Here is a 10583-nt window from a genome sequence, read left to right as displayed (position 1 = left end):
AGCCGGGAGCCGAGGGGGGAGAGGCTGGAGCCACGCGTGTCACGTGCCGCTGCCCACGCCGCGGGTGGGAGCCAGGCCCGGTGTCCTCGCACGGGGGAGGGTCGCGCTCCGGGCGCTGCTCCCGGGCAGGGCCGAGCCAGACCCGCTGCACCGTATCTGCCCAGCCCGGGGGGGCGGGCGCCGGCCGGCGGGAGCCCAGCACCGGGGGCGGGAGTCGCAGCGCGGGGTCAGGCCTGGCCCCGGGGACGTCCCCGTGTCACGGAGTGTGGGGGCGCCAGGCCCTGCACCCCCGGGCTCCCTGCCGATTCACCAGGACTCTCAGCCAGCCAGTAAAGCAGAAGGTTTATTTAGACGACAGGAATACAGTCCAACACAGGTCTTGCAGGCACAGATAACCGGATCTCCCTGCCTCCCCTCTGTTCTCCAGCCCACTCCCATCTGCTCAGCCCCCCTCCGGCCCCTCCTCTCTCCTCTGCCTCTTTCCCGGGCCAGGAGGTCACCTGACCCCTTTGTCTCCAACAGCTTTAGATGCACCTTTGCAGGGAGGGGCCGGGCCATCAGTTGCTAGGAGACAGAGTGTCAGGCATTTGCTGCTAGATACTTAGGAACTGTACCCAGCCCCCAGTGCGAACAGTCCCACTTCGTCACACCTCTCCCCCCTCGAGACTGAACTGAGCGGGGTCACTCCAGCCAGTGACCTGGGGAAGTTCGAACCCACCTACATTCCCACAGAGGCCCCAGGGTCCCCCCCGTTCTGGGGGAGGAGTTACCCCAGGTCATTCCAGTTTCCTGCCCCCCTGTAGGTTGGGGGTCTCGAGGGCACTCGCAGTTTGCAGGGGGGAAGCCTTATGCCGCCCACGCCCTTTCCCCACCCCAATACCCCTGGGGTGCACGCGGGGCTGGGGCCTTCTCCCCACGTTCCAGTCTGGGGGGCTGTGATTCGGGCTCTCTCGGTTCAGAGCCCCCCTTCTGACCCTGGCCCCCCTCTGGACAGGCTTCTCAGGGTGGGGCAAGGGTCTTACAGCCATCTTCCCCCTGTCCCGGGCCTTCCTCCCCCTCTGGCAGAAGTCACAGGAGCGGCAGTGCTGCCGGACATGGGCAAAGACCCCAGGCCAGTAATAGTTCTGTAGCAGCCGCTGCTGGGTACGCCAGGCACCCTGGTGCCCTGAGGGGGGAATGTCATGGGCCTGGCACAGCAGCTGGTGGCGATACTCCTGGGGTACCACCAGCTGCCTCCTGATCCCCCCTGACTCCATCTTCCCTGGGGGAGCCCATTCTCGGTACAGGAGCCCCTTCTCCCACAGGAACCTTTTCCGGCCACCTCGTCCCATGGTCTGTCCCCCCCCCCGAGGTTGGCCAGGTCCCTTATCCTCCGCAAGGAGGGGTCTTCCCGCACCACGGCCTGGTACTCAGCCGCTGGGGCAGGGGTGGGGATCTGCTCTCTCTCACCGGCTGGGTCTGGGGCCACAGCCTCTCTGGGCCGTGTCCCTGGGCATTCCCTCCCCACCGGGTCAGGGTCCAGTGTCTCGGCCAGAGTACTTTCCCCGGGGTCAGGGTGCAGAGCCCTGCGTCGACTCTGACTATGGTTCACGGCCAGGGTACCCTGGGTGTTACTTGGCCAGTCCTCGAGGTCCCCCCCCATTAACACCTCCGTGGGCAAATGTGGGTGCACCCCCACGTCCTTGGGGCTCTCCTTGTCCCCCCACTTTAGGTGTACCCTCGCCACAGGCACCCTGAATGGGGTCCCGATCACACCCCTCAGGGTCAGGTAGGTGTTGGGCACCATCCGATCTGAGCCCACCACCTCCGGCCGGGCCAGCGTCACCTCTGCGCCCGTATCCCAGTACCCAGTGGCCTCCTTCCCGTCTACCTCCAGGGGAACAAGGCACTCGCTCCGGAGGGGTAGTCCCGTGCCCACCCTGTAAACCCAAAACTCAGGGCGGGGAGCATCCAGCCCCTCGGAGGGGTCAACCCAGGGCCCCCCTCCCTCCTTCGCAGGGGGTACGCGGCCCGCCCCCTTTTCCTGCGAACGCTGCCCCTCATCCGGCTGGGTCTCTACCAAGTTGACCCGGTGTGGGGCTGGTCTGCTCAGTTTGTCCCGGAGCTTGGGGCACTGGGCCCATACGTGGCCCGGTTGGCCACATTGATAGCAGCCCATGTCTCGTGGGTCCCCTCGAGGGGGACGACTGGACCTGACACCAGATGTTTCCCTTTGGTGGGGGCCCTCCCTCGGCTCCTTCTGGGAGGTCCCATGGTGACTCTCTCTCTGCGTTGAGGCAGACCTGCTCCTTCGAGACGCCTCCCTGCCATCCCCTGCCCGACTGTCCACAAACTCGTCGGCCAGCCGGCCTGCATGCTGGGGATTCTCCGGCTTCTGGTCCATTAACCACAGCTTCAGGTCCGACGGGCACTGCTCATACAGGTGCTCAAGTACGAATAGGTCAAGCAGGTCCTCTTTAGTTTGGGCCCCAGCCGTCCACTTGCGGGCATATCCCTGCGCCCAGTTGACCAGTTGTAGGTATGTGACCTCCCGGGTCTTATGTTGACTCCGGAACCTCTTCCGGTACATCTCCGGGGTCAGCCCAAACTCGCGGAGCAGGGCCTCTTTGAACAGGTTGTAGTCCCCCGCCTCCGCCCCTTTCATTCGGCTGTACACCTCCACGGCGGTGGAGTCCAATAAGGGGGTGAGGCACTGGATCCTGTCTGCGGGGTCAACCTGGTGCAGCTCGCAGGCATTCTCAAAGGCCGTCAGGAAGGTGTCTATGTCCTCCCCCTCCATCCGCCGGGCCAGGAAGTTCTTATCGAAGCTCTTTGTAGGCTTGGGCCCCCCCTCACTCACCACAGCCGGGGCCTCCCTGCTTTTCAGCTGGGCCAGGTCCAGCTCATGTTTGCGTTGTTTCTCCTTCTCCCTTTCCTCGTATTTGCGTTGTTTCTCCTTCTCCCTTTCCTCGTATTCGAGTTGCTTCTCCCTTTCCTCGAATTCACGCTGCTTCTGCCGGTCCTCCATCTCCATCAGTTTGATCTCTCTCTCCAAGTCCAGCCGCCTGAGTTCCACGGAGGCCGAGCGTCGCCGGGACGATTCCCGGCTGGCCGGGGGGGTCACGGTGCCCTCCGTAGCTGGGCTCCTCCTCCCCCTCCCCCTACGCCTAGGGGTGGGAGGTCTCGGGGAGCCCTCAGCGGCCAGCTGACTACTCCCAGAGGGGGCAGACACTGGTGCCTGCGCTGCATCTGCCCGGCTGCTTCCCTCAGAGACAGGGACCGGTTCATTCCTGCGATCTCTCTCCTCCAGCCGGGCAATCAGCTGGGCCTTGGTGAGCTTCCCACAGTGCAGCCCCCTCTGCTTGCACAGCTCCACCAGCTCACACTTGCGCTTCTGGGAATACATCTTCCTGCTGGCCGCTCGCAGGCCGGGGTGCTCGCCGTTCCCCACGGGTTCCAGGGGGACCCCTAGTGTGCCAGTCCTTGAGGTCACCACCTCTTTGCCAGGGTCGAGCTGCAGACTCCTCCGCCCCTGTGATCGCTCGCTGTGATCCCCCGGGGGACCCTGTTACTGCAAAGTCCTGCTCTCTGGCCACACTCACCCAGGGGTTAATCGCCCCTTCGTTTTGCTGCTCCCCAGTCACTTACTGCAGGAAGCGCCATCCACGGGGTGCAGTCGATCCCACCGCTACCACCAGTTGTCACGGAGTGTGGGGGCGCCAGGCCCTGCACCCCCGGGCTCCCTGCTGATTCACCAGGACTCTCAGCCAGCCAGTAAAGCAGAAGGTTTATTTAGATGACAGGAATACAGTCCAACACAGGTCTTGCAGGCACAGATAACCGGATCTCCCCGGTTAGGTCCATTTTGGGGGCCTCCCAGCCCCCCCCCGGGGATCAGAGCCCGGTCTCCCTGCCTCCCCTCTGTTCTCCAGCCCACTCCCATCTGCTCAGCCCCCCTCCGGCCCCTCCTCTCTCCTCTGCCTCTTTCCCGGGCCAGGAGGTCACCTGACCCCTTTGTCTCCAACAGCTTTAGATGCACCTTTGCAGGGAGGGGCCGGGCCATCAGTTGCTAGGAGACAGAGTGTCAGGCATTTGCTGCTAGATACTTAGGAACTGTACCCAGCCCCCAGTGCGAACAGTCCCACTTTGTCACACCCCACCAGGCCCCCGTGCGGCTCCCGCCCGTCGGTCCCGCGCCGCCCGCTGCCCCTCCCGCCACAGCCCCCGGGGGGGTCAATGGGGGCCGGACGCCGCAGGGATGACCTCAGAGACCCCTGAGCCCTGCCCCGCTCGCAGCCGCGTGGGGAGGGGGCGGGGCTGCGAGCTGAGCTCAGCTCCTTCCACTCGGCGCGAGCTCCCAGCCCCGCCCCCTCAGCACGCGTGAGGGGTGGATGTGGGGGTAAGGGGCCAGGGAGTCCCGGGGACAGGGAAGGTGCAGAGGTGGGGCGGGGCGCTCAGGGGACAGGGAATGGGGGGGTTGGATTGTGGGCATTCCGGGGGGGGGTCTGTCAGGACTCAGCGGGGGGTGGATGGGGGTCGGGGACAGGGAGCAGGGGGGGGGTCCTGGCTGGTGGTGGTTTGGGGGTTCTCTGGGGGACGGTGAGGGGACAAGGAGCAGGATGTGTCGGGGATTCTGAGGAGGGCAGTCGGGGGCAGGAAGTGGGTGGGGGTCGGATGGGGGCAGGGCCAGGCTGTTTGGGAGGCCCAGCCTTCCCTACACTGAAGCTCATTCAGCAGTTTGAGGCTTGCAGAAGAGCTGAGCTATGAGCTTCTCCATTAGGGCCACCGTCCCTGTCACTTCTCAAATGCCAAGTTATAGTCTACATTGAATTCAGTGCCATAGGGAGATTCATGTCAGGGGAGGGCAGCTTCATTTAAAATTAGCCACAGGGGGAGGGATCACATGAGAAGAGCAACATCCTACACCACCTACCTCCTTCCCAACCTGCCAAGGGAACCCCCACCCCTCCCCTGCATCCCTGAGGCTCCAGAGGGGTTAATTCAGTGGTTCTCAAACTTTTGTCCTGGTGACCCCTTTCACATAGCAAACCTCTGAGTGCGACCCCCCTCTTTAAATTAAAAACACTTTTTTATATATTTAACACTATTATAAATGCCAGAGGCAAAGTGGGGTTTGAGGTGGAGGCTGACAGCTCACGACTCCCAGTAATAACCTCGTGTCCCCCTGAGGGGTCCTGAGCCCCAGTTTGAGAACCCCTGGGTTAATTTAATTTTAGCACCTTGTGTCCATTCACATGCATGTGCTATTTTGAGCATTTCAGTTTTCACAACATAGGCTCATCCCAGATTCTGGAACAAGCTCAAATGCTCAGTTCGTGGAGTATGTACATAGTCTATACTAAAGACAAACCCACAGTAACCGTGTCCAGTTTGTGAGGGACCCCATGGAGCCAGTCTCTAGGAAACAGATGCATTTATGGAGGTTAAGTCCATTCATGGCTATTAGCCAGGATGGGTAAGGAATGGTGTCCCTAGCCTCTTTGTCAGAGGGTAGAGATGGATGGCAGGAGAGAGATCACTTGATCATTGCCCGTTAGGTTCACTCCCTCTGGGGCACCTGGCATTGGCCATTGTCGGTGGACAAGATACTGGGCTGGGCTGGATGGACCTTTGGTTTGACCCAGTCTGGCCATTCTTAAGTTCCAAAGTTATGGAGACAGATATGAGTCAAGGAAGCCAGGAGAGTATCAGAAACCTGGAAAAATCTCTGACTGGATGGGCTCAGGCGTTTGGTCACAAGCTGAGGTGGTTCAAAAGTTTTGTTTTGTTTTTTTTAAGCAGAATATTTGTATTGTTTCTTTAAACAATCAAACGCAGCAAGCAGCAGATATTTGGCCACACGCTTCTGAAACCCCAGACCATGTTCAGGTTTTGGCAGACTAATTTCAGCTTTTCAATTAAAAAAACCACAACAAATTTTCTGCTTTTTCAAAACCCCTAGTTTTCGATCTACATTCAACTACATTCAGTATTGCCAACACCATGTATTCAAAAATCATGAATAAGCTCTTAAAAAAAGAGAGAGAGAGATTAAAAAAAATGTATTTTTTTTTAATTTGCCTTGTGGTTACTGAGCCATTAGATAACACTTGTGTCGTGTTTTCAGTAGAGGTGGTTGAAACAGAATTTCTGTTCCATGGGAAGTTCTGACATTACAAAATGTATTTTGATTCTGAATCAGAATTTAAAAAAGTGAAATTTCCCATTAAATGAAAATGTTGGAAAAAATTATTTTGGGTCAGTCAACACATTTCATTTTAATGAAACCAAAATATTTCGTTCTGCTTTTGACTTAAAAAATAAGATAAAATTTCAAAATAAAAAGATGTTTTGAAACAAAACTGTGAACCAATCCACTCTGAAATGTCAAAAGGAACATTTCAACAATTTTGATCTGAAACTCAAAAAGAGTCACACAAAAAGTGGAAAGTAGGTCAAATTATGAAGGATGAATATAAAAAAAACAACACAAGCACATAGGGATAAAATTAGGAAGGCTAAGGGCATGGCTACACTTGTAGATGTCGAGCGCTTTTGTTAAACCAGCCTTCGGAGAGCGCAGTAGGGAAAGCGCTGCAGTGTGTCCACACTGACAGCTGCAAGCGCACTTTCGTGGCCACATTTGCGGCAATTGCAGCAGCATTGGGAGTGGTGCATTATGGGCAGCTATCCCACAGAGCACCTCTTCCCATTCTGGCACTGTGGCTTGTGGGAAGGGGGTGGGGGGAGGGGGGCATTCTGGGTCCTATCCCAACGCCCTGTGATGAATCGGTTCGCATCCCAATAATTCCTGTGCTTCTGTCCACATTTGGCACCATCTTTCAACGTTTTTTATACTGCGCGCTCTGTCTTCCCTTTTGGTCTCTGGGACTGGATCCTGAACTGCTGAGGAATATGCTGATGAGTCTCGCCAGCATGTCACGTTTGGCAATCGGGTTACTCCTTGAGATCCAAACTGACAGTGAGGAGTTGTGGCATTCATGGACATGCTCACCACCGTGGAACGCTGCTTTGGGGCTTGGGAAACAAGCACGGAGTGGTGGGATCACATCGTCATGCAAGTCTGGGATGATGAGCAGTGCCTGCAGAACTTTTGGATGAGAAAAGACACTTTCATGGGACTGTGTGAGGAGCTCACCCCCACCCTGCGGCGCAAGGACACGAGATTGAGAGCTGCCCTGCTGGTGGAGAAGCGGGTGTCTATTGCAATCAGGAAGCTGGCAACTCCAGACAGCTACCGATTGGTCGCTAATCAGTTTGGAGTAGGAAAATCAACCGTTGGAATCGTGTTGATGCAAGTTTGCAGGGCCATTAATCGCATCCTGCTCAGACGAACCGGGACTCTGAGTAACGTGAATGACATTGTAGCTGGCTTTGCACAAATGGGTTTCCCTAACTGCAGAGGGGCGATAGATGGGACGCATATTCCACTTCTGGCACCAGCCCAACTAGCCTGAGTATGTTAATCAGAAGGGGTATTTCTCTATGGTTCTCCAGGCGCTTGTGGATCACCGTGGGTGTTTCATTGACATTAACGCAGGCTGGCCCGGAAAGGTTCATGACGCACACATCTTTCAGAACACTGGCCTTTTCAGGAAGCTGCAAGCTGGACTTTTTTCCCAGTCCAGAAGATCACCGTAGGGGAAGTCGAAATGCCCATTGTGATCCTTGGAGACCCTGCTTACCCTTTAATGCTGTGGCTCATGAAACCCTACATAGGGAGCCTTGACAGCAGCAAGGAGCAGTTCAACAACTGGCTGAGCAGGTGCAGAATGACTGTGGAGTGTGCTTTTGGCCGTTTAAAGGGCCGCTGGCGCTCTCTGTATGGGAAGCTGGACCTGGCCGATGACAACATCCCCACGGTTATATCTGCGTGCTGTACCCTCCATATCATTTGTGAAGGGAAGGGGGAAAGATTCACTCAGGCATGGAACTCGGAGATTCAACACCTGGAGGCTGAATTTGCACAGCCAGAGAGCAGGGCTATTAGAGGGGCCCAGCGCGGGACTGCCAAGATTAGGGATGCCTTGAGGGAGCAATTTGAGGCTGAAAGCCACCAGTGACGTTTGGTGCCCTGCACGGGAGTGAAGTGCAGTGGTTCCAATGTTAGTAGGAATCTGTGTTTGCTAAGCTGATTTGCAGTGCCTGTTGCTTTCCTGGGCTAAGGTATCTTTTACTTTATGCAATAATAATGTTTTCAAAGCCAAAAAATCCATTTATTGAAAAGAAACACAACTGCTTGGGAAACGGAAAGGGCAAGGGGGTGGGGAATGGCACAATCACACATTTGTGTATGTCCTATTATCCTACTCGGCCTTCCTGTCTGGAGTGCTGTGCAATGAGTGCTGCACTTCAGGCTGGCTGTACTGCATGGTGATGGGGGGTGAGTGCAGTGGGTAAGGGTCGTAGTTTTCAGGGCTGGGTGGTGAAGCTACAGGTGTGGGAGGCAGCTGGTGGCGATAAGAACCAGGATGTTGGGGAAAGTGGGTTGGCGGTGACATGGGGGCACAAGGGAAAGTGTTGTGAGACAAGGGCTGCAGCGGGCGTGGTACTGCTCCGTCTGCATGGCTACGAGCACCTGCATCGAGTCCGCTTGGTGCTCCAGGATGCTTTCTAACTCACAACACGGCCACACCGGCAAGGCACGTAGAGCGCTCTGACTCCGCGGCTAGAGCGCTCCTGGTTCTCCACCTCGGTGAGTGTAATAACGTTTGATGCGCCCCCGCTGGAGCGCCACAGAGCCAGTGTGGACGCCCTGGTCTGTTAATGCGCTCTGATCGGCCTCCAGAAGTGTCCCACAATCCCTGTTCTAGCCACTCTGGTCATCACTTTGAACTCTACTGCCCTGCCCTCGGGTGACCAACCATCAGACCCACCCTTTAAATTCTCTGGGAATTTTGAAAATCCCCTTCCTGTTTGCTCAGCCAGGCGTGGAGTGCTCTCAGGGAATCTTTCCAGGTGACCATGCCTCCACGTGCCAGGCGATCCTCAGTATGGAGCAATGGCGAGGTGCTGGACCTCCTCAGTGTTTAGGGGGAGGAAGCTGTACAGTCCCAGTTGAATGTTTCAAATAAATTAAAAAGTGGATTGAACATGGCACTCTATCATTCTGGATTTTTAATTTAATTGTTTAGATAACTCGTAGGAAGTTTTAAAATGTTGCAACATACAGTAATAATAAAATTACATCTGTTATTTGTATTAGAAATGGATCTGATTAGACTGAGAACACCAGAACGTTGGCAAAATTCCAGTCCCAATCAAACTAACATTGCAACTCTGATCTATTTCTAATTCACATCAGATCCTGTTTTGAAACTTAAAAAATAATTTCTAACTATGATGGCTGAAGGAAAGTATAATGGCATATTTTGAAAATAATTCTGCCAATCCTGTTGGCCTCTATAAAGTTTTTGGGGGCATGGAAAGAGGGATTTTATGACTGGCTCTTTTATTTAGAAAATGCTTGTATCTCTTCAAGAAGGAGTCCGGTGGCACTTTAAAGACTAACAGATTTATTTGGGCATAGGCTTTCATGGGTAAAAAACTCACTTCTTCAGAAAGCTTATGCCCAAATAAATCGTTAGTCTTTAAGGTGCCACCGGACTCCTCGTTGTTTTTGTGGATACAGACTAACACGGCTACCCCTTGATACTTGTATCTCTTCGGTGACTTGATTTACTTAATCCTGTTTATGACAGCAGGGGACAATATTTGTTTAAAGTCTAATCTGTACAAATGTAGGAGTTCAATATAGTCATTAGTTTATATCTCTCTCTCCTATCTCCTTATATTTTCTCCTTTCCACAACTGAAGGATCCCAGGGTCCAGCAAACACATTCACAACAGTTCAGCAGGCTGCTGCAGGAAGGGCGGAGGCCAGCTTCAGTCGGGGATAGACACATTGCTGAGGAAAGTGAAAATGAAACTTACTTTCTTATTTCTCGTAGGTGCCATGGCCGCAAGAAGCCAGGTAAAACATCTTCAAGAGTCTGTTATCTGTTCCATTTGCCTGGCTTCTTTTAACGATCCGGTGATTCTCATCAAGTGTGGGCACAATTTCTGCCGATCCTGCATCACTCAGTACTGCACGGAGTCCGAAACCTCCCCCTGGTATCTCTGCCCTCAGTGCAGAGAACCCTTCCGGGAAGGGGAGTTCCAGGCTAACCGGGAGCTGAGGAATGTCGTTGAAATAGCCAAAAATATCCCAGAGCCAAGGGGGAAGAAAGTGTGTGAAAAACATGAAGAGCTTTTGAAACTCTTCTGTGAAGTGGATCAAACCCTGATCTGTCTGGTCTTCAGAGATTCCCACAGCAACAAGGACCACTCCCTGCTTCCTGTTGAGGAAGCTGCTCTGGATTACAAGGTAAGAATTAGTCATTTTTTTCATTTGGGATATATCCCAGCCCAGACATGCTGTAACAATCAGAACAGAGCCACCTGAGAAATATAAAACCAGCAACGTCATAAAACTAGCTTCAGAAAATGACACGGTAGAAAAGGAGAAGAGATTTTATACAGGAAGAATGTTGTTTTTAAGGCCTGCCCTACATACAGTTTTTGTACAGATCTGTGTTGGAGAG

The sequence above is a fragment of the Mauremys mutica genome, unplaced genomic scaffold, assembly GCF_020497125.1.
Source record: "Mauremys mutica isolate MM-2020 ecotype Southern unplaced genomic scaffold, ASM2049712v1 000992F_np12_obj, whole genome shotgun sequence".
NCBI lineage: Eukaryota > Metazoa > Chordata > Testudines > Geoemydidae > Mauremys > Mauremys mutica.
Note: the sequence above shows the minus strand (reverse complement) of the source record.